The following is a 24,909-nucleotide window of genomic DNA, read 5'->3' on the forward strand; positions in this document are numbered from 1 at the left end:
GCTCTCTGCTGGCAATGCAGATCCCAACATGGGGCTCTAACTCATGAACCTTGAGATCATGACCTGAGCCAAAATCAAGAATTGGTGCTTCAACAACTGAGCCACCAAGATGCCCCAAATATAAACATATTTTAAAGGGATAAAAAATTATGAAGATAATTTCTTTTAAGAAGTGGAGAAAGTCATTGAATGTTTTCATTCCAGATAGGTTTTATCCCTGTTCTTTGCAATAATACAGAAATCGAGAGCTAAGTACTTCAATAACATGACGTTTGTGGGAAGATATGATTTACCAAGTTCCATAATTCTATTTACTCATAAATACATACTTCTCTTTATTGAAATTTTAAAAATAATATGCTACATATTTTATCTCTTCACAAATTCAAATAATACTGAATAATAAAAAAACAAAAGACCTTATTCTCTCCTAAAGGAAATTATAGTTTATTTAATAAAACCAACGAATAGGCAGATGACTCACAGAGCAACATACAGGATTAATGAATAATTTGGTATTTATGTGTTATTGAAGATGGTAATAATATGGAACAGTAGATTCACTTTGGGTAATTGAGGGATATTATGTAGAGGAACTGGCATGATCCTGTCAATAAAAACCTTTGAAGTCACAGTTTGAGAAAGGAAAATGTATTAGAGTTATGTCCCCCTTGTAGAAGAGACAATACTTTAATTAAGGAAAGCTACTATGAAGTACTCTTTTTGAACTTAGATCTTTGTATTCAAGAAAATTATTTAGCTTCCTTCTGTGAGCTGACAAAGGAATTTATTATGTCATAAAAAAAAAAACAGATTGGGGCGCCTGGGTGGCTCAGTCGGTTGAACGGCTGACTTCGGCTCAGGTCATGATCTCGCGGTCCATGAGTTCGAGCCATGCGTCGGGCTCTGTGCTGACAGCTTGGAGCCTGGAGCCTGTTTCGGATTCTGTGTCTCCCTCTCTCTGCCCCTCCCCCGTTCATGCTCTGTCTTTCTCTGTCTCAAAAATAAATAAACATTAAAAAAAAAAAAATAAAAAAATAAAAAAAAACAGATTCACTAATCAGCTAAGCAAATTTTGTCCATGAGGTTGTTGTATTAAACTCTTTCCCCGGGGCGCTTGGGTGGCTCAGTTGGTTAAGTGCCCAACTTCGGCTCAGAGGTCGTAGTCTCACAGTTCGTGGGTTCAAGCCCCAAGTCAGGCTCTGTGCCAACAGCTCAGAGCCTGGAGCCTGCTTCAGGTTCTGTGTCTGCCTCTCCTCTGCTGGTGCTCTCTCTCGCTCTCTCGCTCTCTCAAAAATAAATAAATAAACATTAAAAAATTTAAGGTCTTTTAACCTAAAGGATATATTTGCTATTTCTATTACTGTCTTTACTTTCCATTCAATAGAAATGAATAAAAACTCCTGTTGTTCACTAGTTTCATTATAGAGATTGCCTTCTCTAGATTGTAAACATTTATATTTTTATGAATGTCAGAGCTTGTAAAATAATTTTTAATAGTTGTGGAATGTCATAAACCATGAAAAATGCAGTAAATACTGACAGTTTATAAATGTAAGCATTGTTACTCACTTCAAGTATAAATGAACTTGAAATGATTTTTTTTAAATGTTAGCACCTTAAATGGAATTATTTTCTTACAGACACTATTAAAAACCCCTAAGTGATTTATGGCATTTAAAACAGCTGCCCTTTCCTATATTCCTCCTACACTGTTAAAAATAAATGGTGGTTAGGAAGGGTCAAAATCCAATTATGGATTTATGTTTAAGTGCTTACTCATTTTCCAATAACCTCTTTCTACAAAAATTTCATAGCATAGACTAAGGGGGAAATAGATATAATATTAAGGATAATCCAATCTTAAGATTTTTAAAAGTAGTATGTTTAGCATGCAATGGTTGTATATTAAGGAGATATCTAATTCTGCCTTAATATTTTTTTTGAATTTATTGTCATATTCCTCTATTTACTACTTAAAAACATCTTTAGTGAAGAGAGCTGGCTACTCTCTATAAGCTTGCAAATGGAGATATTAATGAATATGAAAAGAACTGTCACAGTTTAGCCCCTCAACTCCCTTTCTTTCCAGAGCTGAGTGACTCAACTGCATGAGTAGATATATATTGTCCCTAGTTTAGATAATGACCAAAAGAATTTAGCTTTAGTCTCATTTTTTAAAAAAAACTAATATTAACTCATTTTTGGTTCATCTGGCCACGGCTGGGCAAAACGATATTAGTGACTCTTCTAGTTTTTCCTTTACCCCTGTCACCCATGATGTCTTTATTTTTATAACTGAAATTGATTTGCATTCACTCATTTACATGACTAAAATGTATAATAGCAACTAAGTCTCAGGATTGTGCTTTGTACATATTTTTTACTTTATACTTTAGCAACCTTCCTATTTTGCACAGTTCACTAGATATACTGCTTTAATATCGTCTTGATTTATACCAAGAACCATCATCTTACACCCAAGGGTAGCACTCCTGTCTAGGTTTCCAAGGTCTTGAATGTGAGACTATATACCTTCCTCAACGAAGACTGCAGTACTTTCATAGAAGCTAGTGACTTATGGACGCTTTAGTTCATACTATCTACTTAGCTTGGGATCATATTCATACATTGTATGTCTAGGAAGCCGTATTATAATGTGCTGTTAACTCTTTGAGGTATCTTATTGCTTTATGTTCAACTTCCATCAGAGATGATGTGTGTGAAAATTAACTAGAGCTCATGGCAACCATTAGACAATGTGCTTATCTACCACACTAAATATATATATATATATATATATATATATATATATATATATATATCATTTAATATGGGACAAAATCAAACATAAAACCTAAACAATTTTTTTAAATATTTACTCTCAGAAGTGTTTGAATCTAATCTACCATTCCTATTGTTAGGATTTGTGTCAAGTTCACATATCCCCAAAAGTAACATGTCCCTAAATAAATAACTGGTTAACATGTCAAATCGGAAGACGTAATGATAGGATTTGGACTAAAAACAAACAAACAGAAAAAACACATTGAAAATAAACATGTAATTTTTATATAAAAAATTTATTTCACACACACACAGACAAAGTTTTATTTCATAAGTTGTTCTATGCTCTATACCTAACAAAGACTTTATTTATGTACCCTAATTATTCTCTTAAAATACATATAAAATTTTAAAGTGGAATTATTAAAAACAAAAAAACAACCTGTCTCTGAGAGATACAATTAGTAAATGTTAATATAATGCACTAAGCTAGTAGCCCATAAAAGCAAGAATTATGATAATGTCATAAATTATTTTCAAGAGCCAAGTAAATTTTTATAGGTTATGTACAAGACACTGGCTATTGGGAAACAGATGGAAAATTTTTATGTGTTGAAATAGAATTGATTGTTCTTTTATGAATCTTATAGCTGGATACCTTCCCAATCTTTCTTATTTTTTTCTAACAATGTGCCTTTTGAGTTTTCTACAATAGCTCATCATATTTTCTTGGAAAAAAAATATATTCCTTTTGTGTCCTTCCATTATTTATGGAATCTTAATGCCATTAATTTATTTTGTTTGGATTATTAAGCTAATTAGTGACACCAGTGCAATGATATAAGCTGTGATTGTGAGGATCTTTGTCTTATTTCTTATTTTAAAATAATTTTCCCCAAATTTCCCAATTTTCCAAAATTGATGTTATAACATGAGTTTAATCTTCAACATATTACAGAAATTCTTTGTTCTCTAGTTTCATATATATATATATATATATATATATATATATATATATATATATTTAATTGTATTTTTAAATTATATTTAAATTTTTTAAATTAAAATATATATATATATATATGTTTTTAATTATGAGGATATCATATTTTGATGATACTTAAAACTGAATCTCTCATGTGTGCTCTTTCTACTTTGTTAATGTATTGAATGGTAGTTATAGATTTGATTTGTGCACCTACTCTTGCCTATTCCTGGGATAAAATCAGCTACTCATGTTGAATTAACTATAACTAATACTGCCAGAATTGAGAGCATGAATACCTTGTTAAAGATATTAAGGGCTTTGCTGAGGAAGAGATTGACTGTAATATTCCTATCTGATAACATGTCTGTCTCTTTTCTGTATGAAGGCGATCTGGCTCTATTCAATGAGATGAAGATTACTTCCTCTTTACATTATCTTAAAAACTTTGGATACCATTGGAATGATGTGTTGCAAAAAACATCTTGCAGCCTTAGACTTTAACAATCACCTGGGCCTTTCGTTTTCTTTGTAATTTCATAATGAGTGCTTCAATATTCCAATTTACTTAGAATTTATAGGAGTATTCAGGTGTTTTGTAATTCAGACATCTTGGTATTTCATCAAAATCTAGAACTTTTTCTAGAAATTTTGGTATCTCGGGGTGCCTGGGTGGCTCAGTCGGTTGAGTGTCTGACTTTGGCTCAGGTCATGATCTCACTGTTGGTTTGAGTCCCACGTCGGACTCTGTGCTGAGAGCTCAGAACCTGGAGTCTCCTTCGGATTCTGTGTCTCTCTCTCTTGGCTCCTCTCATACTCTCTCTCTCTCTCTCAAAACTAAATAAACATTAAAAAAATTAAATAAAAATAAAAAAAGAAATTTGGTATCTCATCAAAATCTCTAAGATATTACTATAATAGTCATTTCCATATGCAACTGTCTCTGCTCTATGATTACTAATATTTACACATCTGTTCCTCTTTCTTTCTTTCTCAATTTAGCCAGATATTTTTCTCTTATTTTAATTTTTCAGAGAATGAGGATTGCATTTATTCTTTTTCTCTATATTGTGTTTGTTTTCTATGTCTTTGCTTTCTAATTTTATCTGTACCATCTCCTTTGTTCTTTGTCTTTCTAGGAAAAAATCTTTTCAGTGTCTGCAAATACATCACCCAGTATATAAATTTGACAAAATAAATAGAATAAAATTAAAATACTTTCTGTTACTGGAAACTCTATTTTTAGCTCAAATTAGTCTTTTTATACCTAAGAATCCTTATCAGTTGGTGAAGTTTATGATTACATTACATATTTTGTTTACATTTGTTTAAATTAATTATATATTTTATTTAAATTATGGCTTTCCTGGATGTTTTTTGATCTTATCGATTAGCTTTCATTAGCAAGGGTATATATTTATTCCCTTTAAACATAAACATATCATATTAGGTATATGCTTCAGTCTATCAAGATCACTATGGATTATGGGTCTCTCATCCAGATTGCTAAAACATTTGATATCTCGATTTTGATTAAAATGTCCTTTAAGTTATTGATAGCTATTTAATAAATATAAACGTGAAGGAAAGGCCTTTATCAATGTTAAAGACATCTGTGGAATAACATCAATTTTTTGTCTTATTTTTTACATATGGCCACTCACCTCATAAACATTACATATAACTCATGTTTCTCTTCGTAAGTTACTTCAAAAACATTCAAAGTTGATACCAAAGCACTATTGTTCTAAGGAAAGTCAGCATGAGTTGAGTATTTATGCCTGCATGGGGTAGGGAGAGAGTTAATACATTACCAGAGTTGTTATGGAAAACTATAGGAACTATTAAACACCCACTTTGCTTTTTACAGTTATATATTAAAAAATCAGTAATTCACAATTTTTAATTTCATCTAGTCATTTTACAATGTTTCATAAAGAAAAAATAAATAGTATACTTCTTTACATTTATCATATTAATCCTATTATTTCAATTCTATTTGATTATTTATGTACATCAGTTTACATTTCTTCAAATTCTGGTGTATACTGCTTATGAAGGTGAAGATCATATCCCAGTGAAGAAAAACCGAGAAAAATGAATTGTGCACCTGGCTCTGTGACTGTGAAGTTGTGACTTCCACCTACTAATTTGAATAGGCATTTGTGATATTCCTGCAACTAGAATGACTGGGTGACTTATCAAAAGGAACATATTACTTCAGGTCAAAGAGAGGAAGAAAAAAGATTCAAATGAAAGAAAAAGAATTAACTTTATTATACAGGCACAAACAGGTGAAGGCAAATGCAATTTATTCCAGTGAAATAACTGATTAATGATATACTACAATTATTTTCTCAGTAAACTGTTCATTAAAATATATACTTTTTCAAAACAAATTAATAAACTCTATTTGTCCATTTCTTGTTTAAACATAAATGTGGATAGTAATGAGAAATGTTAAAACTGTGTCTATCACGAACAGTAAATTTGAACTTTCTTGCTGATTAATTTCATTCTTTAATATTGTTAGCAAATTTCTCCAAGGTTGACTCTGTGTTTCTGCATTTCAAAATATAACTTTGACTAATTTAAATGGAGCAGAATAACAGTACACTCACCTACATTAAACTGACATTAAATAGCAATAGTGAGAGCAAGGCCTAATAGTGTGCGCCTCTAATCCACTGAAGGGCTTGACCCTAATGGCCAAGGGCATTTCAATTAAGTTTCATTGTTCTTCATTACATTTATTCAATATATGTGCCTGATGTGCTTGTCTCTGCTCTCACAAGACAAGGAAACATTTTATAAGGGTTAAGGGTAACTTTGGTTTTTATATCATTGAATTCTAATGGGAAATCTCTTCAGAGTTTTTAAAAATAACAATTCAGCAGTATTATTCCTTCTTTAAGTTATTATTGTTTCCTAGTCTTGCATAGAATACTCAATTAACTTAATTGTTCATTTTACTCTCTATGGTAGATGTGCTTCTATAACCCAAGAACGTACAATGATTGTTTTTGGTGACAAAAACAGAGGAAGAGAAATGGCCGCGACCCAGATTAATAAGGTTATATTCAAATGGTCTCTTATATCATATGAAGATCTTAGTGTTAAAGCTTTATAAGGTTCATTTAACAGAGAAATGTATTTATTTCGTATATATCAGAGGTTGTGAGTCTCAGGTAAGATAGTACTCAGGGCAAATGCTATTGGTAAGCAAAGATTTTACTTTATGTTACATAGAGAGACCCCAGACGATGAAGATTTAAAAGATTTGTACATATTCCTGCCAAATAGTGATAAAAATGTCAGCAACAAGAATAGAGAATGAACAGCTAGTGTAAATGACATCAACATGCACACTCACATGCGCGCACATACACACACACACACACACACACACACATCAAAACCAACAAAAGTAATGCACATTCATGGTAAATAAAGCTCTTAGATGCTTTGAGACAATGTTAGATATCAGGAGACAGACAAGGAACAATATTAGTCCCTTCTGAGGAATCCAAAATAATGACAGTAGTTGGATAGGTTGCTCGTTGTTGCTAGGTCACAGAATCAAGTTCATATGACTTTATCTATTAGTGAGTATAAGCAAAGAGTAGAGTTTTTATTAAATAAAATATGATTTAATGTAGTAGAAACTAGAAAAGACATAACGAAATATAAAATGTTTATATGTGGAAGTAAAACAGCAAAACTTCATATGATTACCATTTTATATGCTACATGTTTTTTCTCAACTAGCTTTTTAAATTATTTTATGCAAAAATTGTTTTTAAGACTCATTTATATTGATATGAATAGTTCTAGTTGCAGATGTATGTAATAAAATATAAAGAAATGCAGGGAATAATCAACACAAATTCAACATTTTATAACTTCTGTGTTGAAGAGGAGTATAATCAGTGAAGGTTTATAGGAAAAATTTAACTCGACTTGAAGTTGTAATAGTGGAGGTAGCATTTTTTATATTCTCTTTTTAAGTTTATGTATGTATTTGGAGAGAGAGAGAGAGAAAGAGTGAAAGCATGAGTTGGGGAGGGGCAGAGAGAATGAGAGAGAGAATCCCAAGCAGGTTCCATCCTGTCAGCGCGGAGCTCCATATGGGAATTTTTGATCTTATGAACCGTGAGATCATGACCTGAGCTGAAATTAAGAGTCGGATACTTAACCAACTGAGCCACGCAGGTGCCCCTGTGTCATATGTATATATATCATATATTATATTATTATATAATAATATAATGTAATATATATAATATAATAATATATAATGTACATATATGTTTTATATATATACATATATATATATATATATATATATATATATATACCTTAAAAAATTTAAGCTTTCTCCATAATTTTTGACAACATGACCTATAGACTAATGGTTTATTTCACAGTTACTCGAGGATAGCAATGGAGCAGGAATAGCATAAGATACAATGTGAGAAGGAACTGATAGAACTGAGGGCCCTGAAACATGCCTGCATTACAGCTCGTCTTTTCCTTTAATCCTAGTCACAGCCAAAATCCTTCACGGTGAGAGAATTTCACAATGAAGTGTTCTTTAACTTAGAAGGCTCAACATTAATAAGCATGTTAAATAAACTTTCATATTGTACATATCTTAGTAATTCTTATATCAAAGCTTCTTTCACAGCACTCTCATGATTGTTCAAGTGCAGTTGCATGTGTGTTTGTCTAGTGCTTGCAAATACAGAAGTAGATAGTGACTGTGTATGTGTGTGTGGGGGGGGGGGCGGATGTGAACATACATGCTTCTACATTGAGTTTTGCGCATGCTTGATTTAGATCTCCTTCTGAATTATCTGCTGTTACTTTTTTAAACCCAATTACCTCTGATAAATAGAGGCCCAGAATAGAATGCCACTATGTCTAATTGTCTTTGTGAGGATAATAGATTATGAGGTGGCTTTAATATTACGATATACTATAATTTTGTTCACACAATGGGCAGTCTATTAGGACTTGCCCTTGATCAGATCAAGGTTTAAGTTCTTCCTCCATTATCTTTGTCATTTTGAAACTTCTTTTAATCTCTTTGGTCTTCACTTTTTGGACCTATAAAATAAAGACACTGAGTTTGAACCTATAGAAGAAAGTTATTGAACTAAATAACCTTGAAGCTCTCTTATGGTTTGAATATTTTATCATCAATTCTTATCAGTAAAGATGATTGAAAAGAAAATGATAAAGCTTACTGGAGATATAAAGATTTGGTTAGCATGATATTGAGGCATCATTCTTAATTTTTCTTGTTATTCCTACTTATATAGTTACTGAATTGAAATTCACAGACTTTCTATACAAGATACAATTTTTGTTAAAATCAAATGAAATATTAACTTCCAAACACCAACCTCCAAAGTTAAAAGTACATATCCTTTGATTTTTAAATGTACCAATGAAGGAGACACAAATGTTCCTTTTGAAGTTTGAGATACATTATTTAAGTAAATTTTCCATCGGCCTATTTGCAGCTAATGTAAGCAGAGTTAGATAAAAATTCCACTATGGATTATGGCTGCTGTTACTAAAACCTAACCTAAATGGAAGAAGCAATAAGAAACTTGAGTGTGAAAACCTTAATGAAAAAAGTCATCAGTCCAAGAACTACTTAATTAAACTTTAGTATAATTTATCAAAAGTCTATTTTTCTTCCTTCATTATATTACATGTGCATGTGTCCTCAATTTCTGGATGCTTAGTACTTTAAATGTTTCTGAAAAAAATACACTTCGTTGAAAATCAGCAAGGAATTTGCCATCTGTTTGCAGAACAGCAATGTCAAGGCAAAGTGCTAGCCTGTGGTACATGTCCAAAACCCTAACAGAAATGTACAAGGTGCATATGCTTGCAAATGTGGTTTTAAAATCAGAAGCCAATTAGTGTGCTCAATGTTTCCAAACCTGATCTGGGTTTGCATTACTTACAAAGAGGCTGCAAGCTCAAATAATTAAAAATGACTACTTTGAGGTACAACTTAGCACTTGTTCTTAATAATAATAATAAGAAGAAGAAGAATATTAACTAATATTTATAATTTTTGGGGACCAGATCTCTCTTTAAACCATTAGCCATGGGTTAGGTTTTTGCTAGTTGTAAGACTTTTTATTTATCCCTATCTAGACTTGTTCAAAGAATTACATTTGTATAATGTACTGAGATTTTATCAGCACATATTATAAACTTAAGAAAAGATCACTATTATTGTATGTTATTGATATTATTATTACCTGGTCTAGGATATATACATCATGCTGTTTAATAAAAGTAATAAATTAATTGTCAAAATCCAGTGAAATTGAAATCTCTGTCAGGCACTCAGCTAAGTTCGTATTTTTTAACTCATTTTAATCTAGAAATCAACTTATAAATACACATTATTAGTCTATCCATTTCAGAGATGAGGAAATTGAGGTTTAGAGATTGTAAGTAAATTCTTCAAGGTCTTACAGCTAATAAACACTAAACCTGGGATTGAATCCTGAGTCTGGCGGACCCCAGGGGTTTTTCTCAAAAGTTTTAAATCTACTGTCATGCAAGTGGAACATCACTTTAGAAACTCAGTAATAGAAAAGATCAGTGTTAAACCAATTTCAATTCTTTCCTTGGTGGAATCAAAGGGTGTCTAGGTTTTAATATTTTTACTGGTGTTTTCTTCACTCTATGAGATAGAAGAGATCTTATCTTCCTTTCCACTTCCCATTTTTTCCCAGGTGTTGGGTTTAGAACAGTACAAGTACATATCCTATAATCTGAAGAACCCAAAACTAGTGCTAGATTTAAGTGAGCCCAGAACTCAACTTCCACTTATTCTTTAGAATTGACGGTCTTCTGCTTATGGCCCTTAGCCCTGAGTGTAACTGCGAATTAGAGATAGCTCTCAGCTTCTAGGTTTTCTTAAGAAAACAGAAAACTTATGGTTACCCAATGTTTACATCTCCATGTAAAGATCAAATTGACTTTAAAGTGTGATGGAATGAGAGCAGTTATCACAGAGAGGTTTTTAGTATAAATATTTTGTGTATATATATATATATATATATACACACACATGTATACATATATACACATATATACAATACCTATGTATACATTTTACAATTTTTATCAAATTTGAATATAGAGAATAAAACTAACATCAATAGAAATAAAATTCTATTCAAACGTGTGAACATCCTGTTAAGCATAGTCTATCTCAAAGCAGTACTAAAAAATTTTGGATTGTTGAAGATCAAAATCAGTCATATCATTATGTATTATATTTCTCTGAAAAAACTTTTTAGCATATAAACATTTGAAAGAAAGAAATTCATGTCATTGTCTTTGACATTTTGCTTATGTTTTCAATTTATACATGAAAGTTTGAAAACAGAGAAATAAATTATGTGGCTGCCTCACATTAGTGTGAAAACTCCTCTGACACTGTAAAAATAACAACAGCATTAAGTTACTTAAATAATTTGTGGTGTTTGAAGAAAGCTCATTAGCACTTTGTAAATTTTCACATAGCCCGTGTTATAACTTCATTTCCAGAAGAGCTATCATGGCACAAAAACAAATCCCGTGTGCAATTAATAACTGCAAGATTCACTGAGTGATCTTGAATAGAAGACACTACATAATAAAGAATAAATTCTCAACTTGGTACGTAGGGCTGAAATATAAATAAGAGTTATACTGGAGATGTTACGCTTTCCTTTTCTTTTTTTAATCTGCCTAGCCTCTTGTGAGGATTCATTCTACATTAGAGTTTCTGCAATTTGGTAGGTAATTCTATTGGAAGTAAAGTTAGATTATATATGGTTTGGGATCATTTTCCTTTAAAAGTTCAATGCATTATTTTTCTGCAAATACAGGTTTTTGTTAGTTTATTTTTTTACATAAACACTAAAAAGAATATTTCAAGATTCAGTATGTGCCATCAATAGTCTTCTGATTTAAAATTCAACAGATATGGAGTGCCTGGGTGGCTCAGTCGGTTGGTTAAGCATCCAACTTCAGCTCAGATCATGATCTTGCAGTTTGTGGGCTCTATGCTGATAACTCAGAGCCTGGAGCCTGCTTCAGATTCTGTGTTTCCCTCTGTCACTGCCCCTCCCCTGCTCGCGCTCTGTCTCTGTCTCTCAAAAATGAATAAACGTTAATTTTTTTTTAATTCGACAGATAAATGAGTTTATGGAAGAAAGAATTTCTTTTACTTATGTAACTACATCTTTACTCATGTAAACACAGGCTGAGCAGAACTTCTGCTGAGGAAATTAGGACCCACAGCTGATACCCAGAGATGATGTGTGCTGAGTTTTAAAGAAGACCCTTAGAGATTAGCCATGAGACAACAGAATTTATCCCTCTGAGAACCACCACTTCTCTACAACTCTGGCTCTCCAGTGCTCACTGCCAAGCTTCACAAAAGATGACTGGGAGGGAGAGTGGGAGTCGGAGCTGCCAGTCACTGGCATTGGCATTGTAAGCTTTTTGAGGGGACGCACTTGGAAAGCAACTCCCATGCAGAAAAACCAGGGGACCTCAAAAGTGTAATTCATAAGGAAGAGAGGCATTGGGTTCTTACTGGCTCCCAGAAGCTTGCCTCGCTGCAGACTCTTCAGGGCTACTCTCCCACCAGTCTTGCTGCTGAGAATAGCTTGGCGAGAGTCCTTGGAAGGGTAGGGCAGGTGTCTGTCTATGGGGTTTGAGTATATATGTGAAAAAAGACACTGATGCTCTCTCATCCACTTCAGGGGGATTTTAGATCCAAAAGTGATTTTGAACCCAATAAATCTCTCTCTAGAAGATTATATGGGAGAATATCAACGTGACCTCTAATCAAAGATTCTTAAATAGAACTTAAAAAGTGGTAACAAGGAAGACTGATATATTAAACCACCATTACTTATATACACATGCACATAATTACATATGTAGCAGTCTCTATATAATAGATAAATATTATATATATGTATGTATATATATATATATATATATATATATATATATGATTAAAAAGGCAAGCCAAAGCCATGTAGTGAAATAAGATGCTTGTAACGTGTAATCTAATAGGAGGCTTGTAATCATAATATATAAAAAAAGCTGCCACAACTCAATAAAAGATGATTTAATATAAATTAAAAAAAAATGTTTTTAAGTTTATTTATTTTGAGAGAAAGAGCACAAATAGGGGAGAGGCAGAGAGAGAGAGAGAAAAAGAGAGAGAGAGAGAGAGAGAGAGAGAATCCCAAGCTGGCTCCATGCTGTCAGCACAGTGTCTGACACAAGGCTTGATTTTACGGTTCATGAGATCATGACCTGAGCTGATATTAAGAGTCAGATGCTTAACTGTCTGAGCTACCCAGGTGACCCCAACATGAACACGTTTTTAAGAGAACTGTAAATTAAAGAATTGTGCCAGCTTTGACTGAAAGAGATGGTAAAACTGAAAAGAGGTCCTTGGAAATCTAACCTTTACAGTGAGAAGGTAGGTTGAAGAAATGACTCAGGTGCAAACAGACTATGCTACAAAAATAGGATGGGTGGTTCAGAGTGAAATCATGAATTCTGAAATTTAGAGAGGAAAGCCAAGAATCATGGAGAATTAGTCCATGATGAGTATATGACTGAGTCCTGAAGAGGACATTTCAACATTTGCTTGGTAGGATTTCAGAAATACTATGAAACTGCAATTCCTGTGTACCTCCCACCACTCACACTCCTTTGAAAGGAAATGTCTATAGTAGTCTCCTAGGATCGTTCCATGAGATTGTATCGTATGTGTACCAGGAGAGGCAGAGAAGTTGTCTCTTTAATTCACAGGCCTTCGTATCAAGAGGAATTCTGCTTGAAGAGCTACACCTAAAATTAATTTGGATGATAAGATCCTAGAATTTTATTTTATTTTTATTTTTTAACATCGATTTTTGAGGGAGAGAGAGAGTGAGCAGGGGAGGGGCAGAGAGAGAGGGAGACATGGAATCTGAAGCAGGCTCCAGGCTCTGAGCTATCAGCACAGGGCTTGATGCAGGACTCAAATTCATGAACTGCAAGATAGTGACCTGAGCCAAAGTTGTATGCTTAACCAACTGAGCCACCCAGGCACCCAGGGTGTTAGAATTTTAGTGGGATAAGTTCTTTCAAAGCTTGAGAAAGGGTGAGTGTATTTTGCATATGGAGAGTGTTTTGCCCATAAATCATTGGCGGTCGGAGGAACACTGCAGCAGCTGGCTTCTGAGATGGCTCCCAATGGCTGCCCCTTCCTGGGATGCAGGCATTTGGTATTCCCCTCTGACAATGGATAGGGTTGCTTTATGTGGCCAATGGGATATTGCAAGAATTACAAAGTGTGGCTACTTTTATTTATTTGAAAATGCTGAATCATTTCTATAATACAAAAGAATAAAGGTATAGAAATAGGATTTTTGAAGATTTCTTTAGTAGAGCGGTGCTATGAAACCTTATCCTTCCTGACTGGCAAGATTCATCTTCACACAAAAGAGAAGTTTCTTAAAGAGATCACTTGAAGAGCTCAAAAAAATACAGTGATATTTAGAGGACAAAATGAATTGGAATCTAACTCATGAATAACAATCAAAATGGTAAAGATGTCCGAAATAGGATAGCTTAGGACTGCCTGGATTTTCAGTCAGAGCAAAAATGCATGAAGTTTTCCCATGGCTGTAATACACACACACATAATTTACTGTGTCATTGTTTTCAGATCTCTCCAACAGAGCCATGCTAAGTGTGAACAAATCATCATAAAAAGAAGCAGATGTATGCCTGGATTCCTGGGGGCTGATGAAGTAATGAATGGGCAGCCAGGATAGAAATGCTCTTATTTCACTTAAGGTAACTATAAGTTAAATATTACCAGTGACGTGGAAGGGCGTCTGGGTGGCTCAGTGAGTTCATCATCTGACTCTTGATTTTGGCTCAGGTGATGATCTCAGGATCATGGGATTGAACCCCATGTCAGGCTTTGCATGAAGTCTGCCTGAGAGTTTTCTCTCTCTCTCTCTACTTCTGCCCCATTCCCCCACGCACATGGAATAGTCAATGAAGCAAGAATGTTCAAACATTCCAAGTGTAGTGAGTACTGATGCTAAAACTCTGCCAGGTAATATATTCATGATAGTATCAACCAGGTAAGACATTTATTGGCTCAACTTGCCATATTAAAAAGTAAAGTAGGTCTTGATTTCATGAGAATGTAAAGACTTAAAAATTTTAGAAAGATAATATAATCTCTATAAAAATTGGTTATTTTTTTAAAATTTTCTTTATCATGTACTGTGTATAATGCAGAAGATAAAAATGGAGGTGTTGATCAGGTTGCTGTACCTTGGGGTCACCAGAATTGAGACTCCTCAAAAAATTAGAAATATAATTATCATAAGATCGAATAATTCCAATTTGAGAATATATCCAAAGGGAATAAAGACACTAACTCGAAAAGATATCTGTACTCCCATAGCACGCTCACACACACACACACACACACACACACACACTGGAATATTATTCAACAATTAAAAATGAGGAAATCCTACCATTTGTGACAAGATGGATGGATCTTGAAGGCATGGTGCTAAGTGAAATAAGTCAGACAAAGAAACACAAGCACTGTATGATCTCATTTATTCATGGAATAAAAAAAATCATAGAAAAAAGGATCAGACACGTGGTTACTAGAGGCAGAAAGAGGGAAGAGAGAAAATTGGAGGAAGACAGACTAGTGTACAGATTTCAGTTAAAGATAAATAAATGCTGGCAATGTAATGTACAATGCATGAGTGTAGTTAACGCTGCCTCATTATATATACACAATTGTTAAGAGAATAAATCTTATTTTTTTCTTTTTTTCCTTATTTCCTTCTTTTATTTTGATTCTATCAATATTAGATAATGAATGCTAGCTGAACCTATTGAAATAATCATTTCATAATATTTATTAATAAAACCATCATGCTGTATGCCTTAAACTGATGCATGTCAATTAATTCTCCATGTAAATGGAAAATGATCGTTTTGTAATATAAAAACATCAAGTAGTGAAACAAGTTTGCTTTAAAGTGTTTCCAGAAATAGTTATTATGAAACAAGACATTCAAAAAATATAAAGCATACCAAACACCTTTGTACTTCTCACCCAGTTTAATAAAGAAATGAACCTTGTTTTTAAATTAAAAAAAATATATATATATATATATATTTATATTTATAAACACACCAGACAATTTAGAGAAAGAAAATCCATTATTAAGAGTTCACTAACTTCATGGCCTCTGTGACTCACATGATACCCTCAGAACAAATTCAGAAAAAGAGAGACCCAAGGATAAAAATGAAATACATCAATTTACCCCACTTTTGAGCCCTAACTGTAAGTTACAAGGCTACGCCGAACCAAAGACAGGCATCCCAATGTTCACTTTCATTGAAGCCGACAGAATGAGACTTCCATCACTTTCTGTGGTATTTGGTCACCCAAGGAAAAGAATTGTAAGTAACGCTGACTGCGCACACATAGACTGTCTTTAGAGGTGGGTAGTATTCTTGTATAAGAGTGTGCAAAGAAATGACAATCTGACAAAATCAGTGGCAAGTGGGAAGAATTAGACCATTTTGCTTGAAAAGAGTACTGCAAGAGAATATTTCATGAAACCTGAAACTGAGCTTTAATAAGTCTTCTACAGACTTAGAAATTAGTCCTTAAGGGGTGTCTGGGTGGCTCAGTGGGTTAAGCATCTCACTTTGGCTTAGGTCATGATCTTGCAGTCCATGAGTTTGAACCCCGCATCAGGCTCTGTGCTGACAGCTCAGAGCCTGGAGCCTGCTTCGGATTCTGTGTCTGTGTCTCCCTCTCTCTCTGCCCCTCCCCTGCTTGAGCTCTGTCTCTCTCTCTCTCTATCTCTCAAAAATAAATAAACATTAAAGTTTTTTTTTAAGAACTTAGTCCTTAAGATTGTGAGAGAAGTAATTGTGTGTATTCATATCACACAGTTCCAGTGTCTTTGTGTTGAAGCCTCTCTACTTTGTGTGGTGTGAGAGAACAATCTGCTAGACTTTGAGGACAACATCCAACATTAATCGCAACCTCTCAATAGAACTTCTGTCATCATCAGTGTTCAGTGTTTCTTTGGTTGGGGGAAATACGTGCAAGTTTCCTTTCAGAGAATGACAAATTGAAGTGTTCCACTTTTCCCGAAGCATTGCTCTGTGGAGTGCTCTTGGAGAAGGGCTATCTTCACATCTGTACCCCACTGGAAATGTTTTAAGGCTTACCCCTTTTCCCATCACTCACTAGAGGCTGTCTGTGTTAGGGACTTGGTACGGGTAAAATACACAAAACTTTTAAGAGATCTGGAAGTAATATTTGAAGCATATGAAAAGGACTTTAGTATTAATTGAGAGCTATATGTGCATTTCTTTTTGGGGACTCCCCTGGTGCCTCTCAGAAGCTTAAATGAGCATGGCTTGAATCTAGTTAGAGAAGACACTGCACACTGACCTGCACATTACCTCTGACAGCAGCTTGAGAGCGTTTTGTTGGTATATGGATTTCATGCAATATATTGAGTAAAAGGGAAAATAAAGGAACTTCTTGGAAAAGTCTGTATTATTACAAACCAAAGGACATCTGGATTTTCATTCTATTTTTAATGTTTATTTCTTTACTTTTATTTTTTAATGTTTATTTATTTGAGAGAGAGAGAGAGAGAGAGAGAGAGAGAGAGAAAGCAAGCCAGGGAGGGGCAGAGAGTGAGGGAGAGACAGAATCTGAAGCAGGCTCCAGGCTCTGAGCTGTCATTACAGAGCCTGATGTGGGCTCGAATCCACAAGCAGTGAGATCATGACCTGAGCCGAAGTCGGATGCTTAACTGATTGAGCCACCTAGGGGCCCCTTATTTATTTATTTTTAGAGAGAGAGGGGCAGTGGGAGGGGAGAGTCCCAAGCAGGCTTCACACTCAGTGCAGAGACACACAGGGTTCCATCTCACCAACTGTGAGATCATGACCTGAGCCAAAATCAAGAGTGAGATGCTGAACCGACTGAGCCACTCAGGCACCCCTAACTCCACTTTTCAGGAACATAGGCCAAACATCCATGAGTTGTGAGGCTCTCCCCACCCCAACCTACCCACATGCAGTCCTGTCTTCATACTGAGCAGACATCCACACCTGACCCGTAGGATCATGGACATCACCTCTTTACAGTACCCTGCAGACAGAGGATTACATCCAGAATGATTAAGATAAACATTACCATATTTCTGGCAAGTAAGGAAACTTAAAAAAGAAAATTTGGTTTTAATAAAAAAAAAAATAAGGAGGTTCCAAACTTGAGCACTGGGATTCTTTTCTCATTTCAAACTTTTGTCAAAATGTATGAAGTGAAAATCACCATATCCTTGACGAGAGCAAGGTGTGCTTAGTAGACAATTAACTACAATTTGAATGTACACCCGCACTTGCACAAAATCAGAGATAGAAGACAGGTGCAGCAGGAGAGCCCATGAACTTTGGCCAAGAAAATTCTCATTGTGCCAAAAGTAGAAAACACTCATAAATGTGTGAGCGTATGCATTAAAGAAACATGCATTAATCTTTCGTACTACGTGTATGTGAGTGTGTGTGTGTGTGTGTGTGTGTGTGTGTGTGTAAAATTTTTGGCTATGACATGCCTTTGAAGTCTTGCCATTGATTAAGTTTAGCCCTGATGTTCTCATGATCACATAATCATCTGAGACATGTTCATAAACCTATTTGTTCGCATAGCCTACTCCTTTTTACCTGCTCGTTTTCATTCATCAGGTTGCAGATTCAATGGCACCTTTTTTATGAATTTTATAAAATTGTCTTTCATTCACCAAGCAGATCTAATTGCAGCTTTTAAACTTCCTCAGCATTTTGTATGTGCCTTTGCTAATGAGAGGGACACAGTATTGTAGTCACCTGTTAAAACATTATATTATCCATTAAATTATGAAAGCCGTAAGGATGGGAGTTTTGTCTTCTAATCTTGTACCCCTAGTTCCCCAAAACGCATTTAAAAAGTAGCTATATGATATGTGAGTATTTCTGTGAGTGATGAGGCATTTCAAGTCATTGAGCTAACCACTTGTTCCACTTGTTGCAATATTCTTCCGAGAAACATGTGTTGAACTGTCTTTATTACACAGAAACAGAGACTCGGAGAGATCGTGACCTGTTTATAATCACCAAGCTAGTAATATCATGCTCAGTGTATCCAAACCACCCCGCCCCATTTTTATTGAAAAAGAGAGGACAGAGCAGCATAACAGCACCACTAACACTCTATATCGTTGCTGTTATTAACAGTTATTGAGTGTTTAACATCTAGCATCCATTGTCTCACGCTTTTTAAAGTTTCATGTTATCCAATTCCTGAGAGAAGTTATGAAGTAAATTCCACCCTATCCACAAAAGAACTGAAGAACAAAGATTTCAGAAACATGCCCATACCATTAAATTCATTAGGTCTAGAAAGTACCTAAGACGAAGACAAATTAAAATGTCATTTTCTAGTATACCTCCCTTATTTTATTTAAAGCCTGCAGAAACAAATAGAGTAATGCAAATATATAGGCCTTGCTGTTTATGTCATTTAAATAAAATGTCATACTGTTATTTTTATAATGTACTAAAATATATTAGTCAGGGTTCATTAATTAATTTTTTTTCCTAACACCTGAAAAAATAATGAAAGAAAAAATTTCCCCTTTATTTTCTCTATAAGTAAATTTAAGTAAGAGTAAATTTAAGTTATGAACTGAAATGCATAAAAATATAAGTGCTTTCCAACTGGAAATAATTTTCTCCTTTCTATTAATCAACTGAAAATAAGAATATCAAATTCAAGTATGAATGGTAAGTGTAATTAAACATGAGGGAAAGTATAGCTAGTCTATGATTTTAATTTTTGAGTCACTGATTTTTCTTAGGAAAACAGATATTTCATTACAAATATATTTTTCAAAACCCATTTTTATAATGCCATATTATTATTCTAATATTATCAATTCAATATGGCTTTTGGAATATGTGAATCTATGTGAGAAAATGAAAGTTACCTGTTTTAAGTCAAACCTTAAGATTTAAGAAGGAAAAACAATCTCAGTATTCCTTTGAAATAAAATAGGTTTTTAAATTTAATTCAGATATAAAAGTACAATGACTTAAGCTAAGGAACATTTTTTTGTTATTGTTGTCATTTACTGAGAGATTATCTGGGAAAATAACATAGAACTCTGTTTTTTTTTTTTAACATTTTTTTGTTATTTTTGAGAAAGAGAGAGCACTAGCAGGAGAGGGGTAGGGAGAGAGAGAGAGAGAGAGAGAGAGAGAGAGAGAGAGAGAGAGAGAGATAGAATCCAAAGCAGGCTCCGGGCTCCGGGCTCTGAACTGTCAGCACAGAGTCCACTCGAATTCACTCACCATGAGATCTTGACCTAAGCAGATACTCAACCAATTGAGACACCAAGGTGCTGCTACATAGAACCCACTTCTAAGGACTGCAATGAAGTCCTAGGCTTTCCTGTAAGAAGAATTTTTACATGCAAAAGCACACAGACAGACATATGCAAATATTTCCCAGAGAAAATAACGTAAGTGTTGAGTTTTAAAGCTTATTTAATTAGGAAATAGAAAATATGTTATTCATATTGGAAAAATAACTTTGCTGTGTTATGTCGAAGGCAGGATTTAGGTGCTTACAGATATCTTTTCTATATATAGATGTGTGTGGTGACTACGGGATGACATTTTTATTTTTCCTTCTGAGAAAGAGATGCCACAGAAGAGAGATATTTTCTCCACAGAAGTTATCAAGAAGACTCTGTTGCTGGGTTCAACTACCAAACCAATAATTTGGCTTACTAACAAAACTGAGAGAAAAATGAAGGAGGTCATTTTGTTTTTGTTTTTGGTTTTGTTTTTTGTCTTTTTTCTCTGTCTCTCCAAATCTAGAAGGGTCTGATCCAAGTGTCCTTCTGGACTGTGAAGAAAGAACAGAATGAATCATTGAAACATGTATAACTATTGAAAATAAAATGCTATGTGTTCTCTCAACGCAACACAACTGTTATATGAAATTCTGACAACAACCATTCCCATGCAACCAATTGCTAATTTCTTTCCTTATTCCACCAGCAATTCTTTCTGCACAGACATCGTGGAAAAAACAATTCTATTCGTAATGTAAACAAGCACTTTTTTTTTTATTCCTAACAATTGTTCACTTCAAGAGGGATAAATGCTTAAGGGAAAAAAAAAGTCAGTGAAGCAGCTCTCAGTGAAAGAAACAGACACATTTATAGAAGTAGATCACAATTATATTTATGCAGATTTAGGAGGACACTAAATTGGGAGAGGATCTTCCTATTTGGTCTAGTTTTCATCATGGCCTGCCTGGTTTTAGAAGTCCTAAAAGTTCCAGAGCCTATCACAATTTATTTTTATAATACATCATCAAATTATTGTGTTTATTTTTTTAAAAAAATTTTTTCAACGTTTATTTATTTTTGAGACAGAGAGAGGCAGAGCATGAACAGGGGAGGGGCAGAGAGAGAGGGAGACACAGAATCTGAAACAGGCTCCAGGCTCTGAGTGGTCAGCACAGAGCCCAACGCGGGGCTCGAACTCACGGACCGTGAGATCGTGACCTGAGCTGAAGTCAGACGCTTAACCGACCAAGCCACCCAGGCACCCCCAAATTATTGTGTTTAATCTTAGCTGTATATAGGTACTTTTAACTATTGTTCAAAATATTAAAAAAGAAAAAAATATAATGTAAAAAATGTCATATGATGTAGAATGTAAATAAAAAATCACATCTATCTATAATTCTATATCTAGATCTTCTAAATAATATCTTCAGAAGCTTTCTGATTATAACAAATATTGTCAGGAAGCATTATTTTAATGGCTTAGGAAAAATTATAATGATGATATTAATAACTAACATTGAATAATAATAATGCCAACAGTAATTGTTGTCAGCTTGGAGCTAAGTATTTTACATACACTATTTTTTAAGCTTATTCATTTACTTTGAGAGAGAGGGAGAAAGAGAGAGAGGATGCGTGGGGTTGGGTCAGAGAGAGAGGGTGAGAGAGAGAGATTCAGAGCAGGCTCTGAGGGCTCAAACTCACGAACCGTGAGATCATGATCTGAGTTGAAACCAAAAGCCAGAACTTAACCGACTGATCCACCCAGGTGCCCCTATACACTATTATTATATAGAAGTGTTTTTTTTTAATTGAGGTACCACTGACATATTACCTTATATTATTTTCAAGTGTACAATATAATGATTCAATGGTTGTATACACTGCAAAATGATCACCACAATAAATCTAGTTAGTCTCTGTTATCATACATAGTTACACAATCATTCCTTTTGTGATGAGAACTCTTAGCCACTTGTAAATATACAATGCAATATTATTAACTATAGTCACGTGCTGTATATTACATCCCTAACATAAAAGTTTTTGTATCTTGTTATAGTATCTGCTAGTTGAGAGGCAACACTGCATAACTGTTGGGAGTTTTGATCCCTTGAGCCAGACAGCTAGATTTTATGTCCTACAAATTCTAACTCAGTGTAATTAACCTGTCTGGAATTTCATTTTCTCATATCTGAAATAGAGAAGTGTTTCTGTGTGTAATAAATGAGTTAACATAATTAAATCACTTAGAAGAATACCAAGGACAGAGTAATTATTCAATAAAGTTATTATGATTCTTTGTTTTTGCCATAATAAATATACATGCCAGTGTTCAATGAAATATTTTAGTACACACTTTGTGAATACTTTATATAAAATACTGAAAATGAAATCCCTGGGGCATATATTTTGAATATTTGCATGGATTTTGATTTATACTGCTAAATTTCTTCCCCAAATTTCTGCTCTGATAATTTCCATTCAGTGCAGAGAAACATATTAGAGTGTTCTTTTGTCAGAGTCATTAGATTCTATGTAATTTCAAATTGAAAAACAACAGTTTAAAAATATTTAATTTATTCTACTTATTTTTCATGTGAAGTCCTGTGAATTGCTCATCAATTTGAATACATATTTCCATCTTAAGGCTATTATATTCTGTTGGTTTATCATAGCTTTTTTCATTTTGTATTTTGACTTCAATAATGCTTTGTGTGTAGAAAGATTTGTTGTTTTCTGTCTTCAAATTTATTAACATTAACATTGTGATTTCATTATACTTTTATTCTTGGAAATTAAACTATAATGCATGTCATATAAATACAGTAAAGATTACACCTATAATATAAAACATATTACATATACTAAATGAATGTAATATGTTTATGTATAATTTTATCTGGGTATGACTCCATCCCAATAATCTCACTAAGAGTGCTATGTTCTCTTCAATATTCTTCTATGTTTAGTATTAAGATATTATAGATAAAAATAAGCTCCAAAATTATATAATCTCTCATATAAAACACTGAAATGTAAAAATCACTTTAACGTATTTTAATGTGTATAGGAGCCTATAAAACATTCTTGTACAAAAAAAGTTATTTATTTCCAAAAGCATTATAATTTTTTAGTTTTTTTTATATTTATTAATCCAGTGGGAAGTGCTGTTTTGATAAACTATAGGATTTCTTGTGTGACTAAATCATAGCCTTTGTGTTGGTCAATTTCTGTAGATCATTTGCTCTGAATTAAAGAGATGTGCTGACATGAGGGAATTAGTACTTGGATTTAAAAAATCATTGCATGATTATAAAAAAAAAACGTATAGTGTATGCTGTACAGTTTATTTAAATTTTGCCTTGTAACCGTAAAAAGGAAAACATGGAAATAAAACCTTGTTTCTGTTGGGGCACAAGTAAATTTTAGCTGGGTCACATACACTAAGTTTCTCTGCCTCTGTAAATCTATCAAATGTTTCATTCAAATGCATAATCATTATTTACTAAGACTTAGGCTTTAAGAATAGTTCTACTTTGAGGTGCCTGGTTGGCTAAGTCTGGTTAGCCTGGTTACGCGTCTGACTTCTGCTAGGTCATGATCTCACAGTTCATGAGTTCGAGCCCCACGTCAGGCTCTGTGCTGACAGCTCAGAGCCTGGAGGCTGCTTCAGACTCTGTGTCTCCCTCTCTCTGCAACTCCCCTGCTCACACTCTGTCCCTCCCTCTCTTTCTAAAATAAATAAACATTAATTTTTTTTAAAGGAATAGTTCTACTTAGTTTAGTTGACCAATTTAAGTGTTTTTGGTTTTTTTGCTTCTTTTTTATTGATGTACACTTGATATAAAATATTATATTAGTTTGAAGTGTACAACACAGTGATTCAACAATTCTATACCTTATGTTATCTTGCTACGAACATGGATGGACCTAGATGGTATTATGCCAAGTGAAATAAGTCAGATAGAGAAAGACAAATGTCACATTATCTTACTTTTACATGGAATCTAATTTTTTTTAAAAAAAGAGAGAATCATACACCCAGGGAGCAAGCTGGTGGGATTTGCTCTTGTTTTTGATGTGTTTTGTTTTTTTACCACCGAAGAATTAAGTCCTTTCCCTTGAATTAATAAATGTTAATTTATAATTAATAATGTAATCCCTGAAATAAATGTCTGCTATAAGGTAGAAATGTCTCATATACATAAGAGACAGAGAATTTAAGTGCTTTAGATTACACAGCTGCTACAGGACCTGCGCTAGAATTCATTACCAGCCTTATTCAACAGTCTTTGAACTCTTAAAACTTTCCTTCCCTTTTTTCTTTCAATAACTCTGCAAAACCAGAAGATACTGGGCTGGTTTCTTAGTAACATGTTAGTGAGGAATTCTGTCAACCTCATCAATGACATATTTGCTACTCCAAAAGGATGCTAATATTGGAAAGTTAAGGCACTCTAAACAGTTCCCAGTGAACCGTCATATCACCCAGTGAACAGATATTTGGCATTAACAACATTTCCTTGGCTCCTTAACTTACATCAAGAGCCTGCTAACCCTCCTACATATCAAGGAACAGAAGATTTTGAAAAAGCTACTATTTTATGGCAGCTCTGTACT

General features: G+C 33.9%; 1 long non-coding RNA gene across 1 annotated transcript in view; it reads left to right on the plus strand.

The window, feature by feature from the left end:
- The window catches only part of LOC109247064 (uncharacterized), a 44,619-nt gene extending 29,960 nt beyond the window's left edge, over positions 1-14,659 (plus strand). The window contains exon 3 of the long non-coding RNA XR_008421476.1: positions 14,535-14,659. This is a non-coding gene — a long non-coding RNA (uncharacterized LOC109247064). The remainder of the gene's footprint in view (positions 1-14,534) is intronic.
- Positions 14,660-24,909: the final 10,250 nt, after the last annotated feature.

Source organism: Panthera pardus, unplaced genomic scaffold (assembly GCF_024362965.1).
Source record: "Panthera pardus isolate Hobbes unplaced genomic scaffold, ASM2436296v1 HiC_scaffold_13, whole genome shotgun sequence".
Classification (NCBI taxonomy): domain Eukaryota; kingdom Metazoa; phylum Chordata; class Mammalia; order Carnivora; family Felidae; genus Panthera; species Panthera pardus.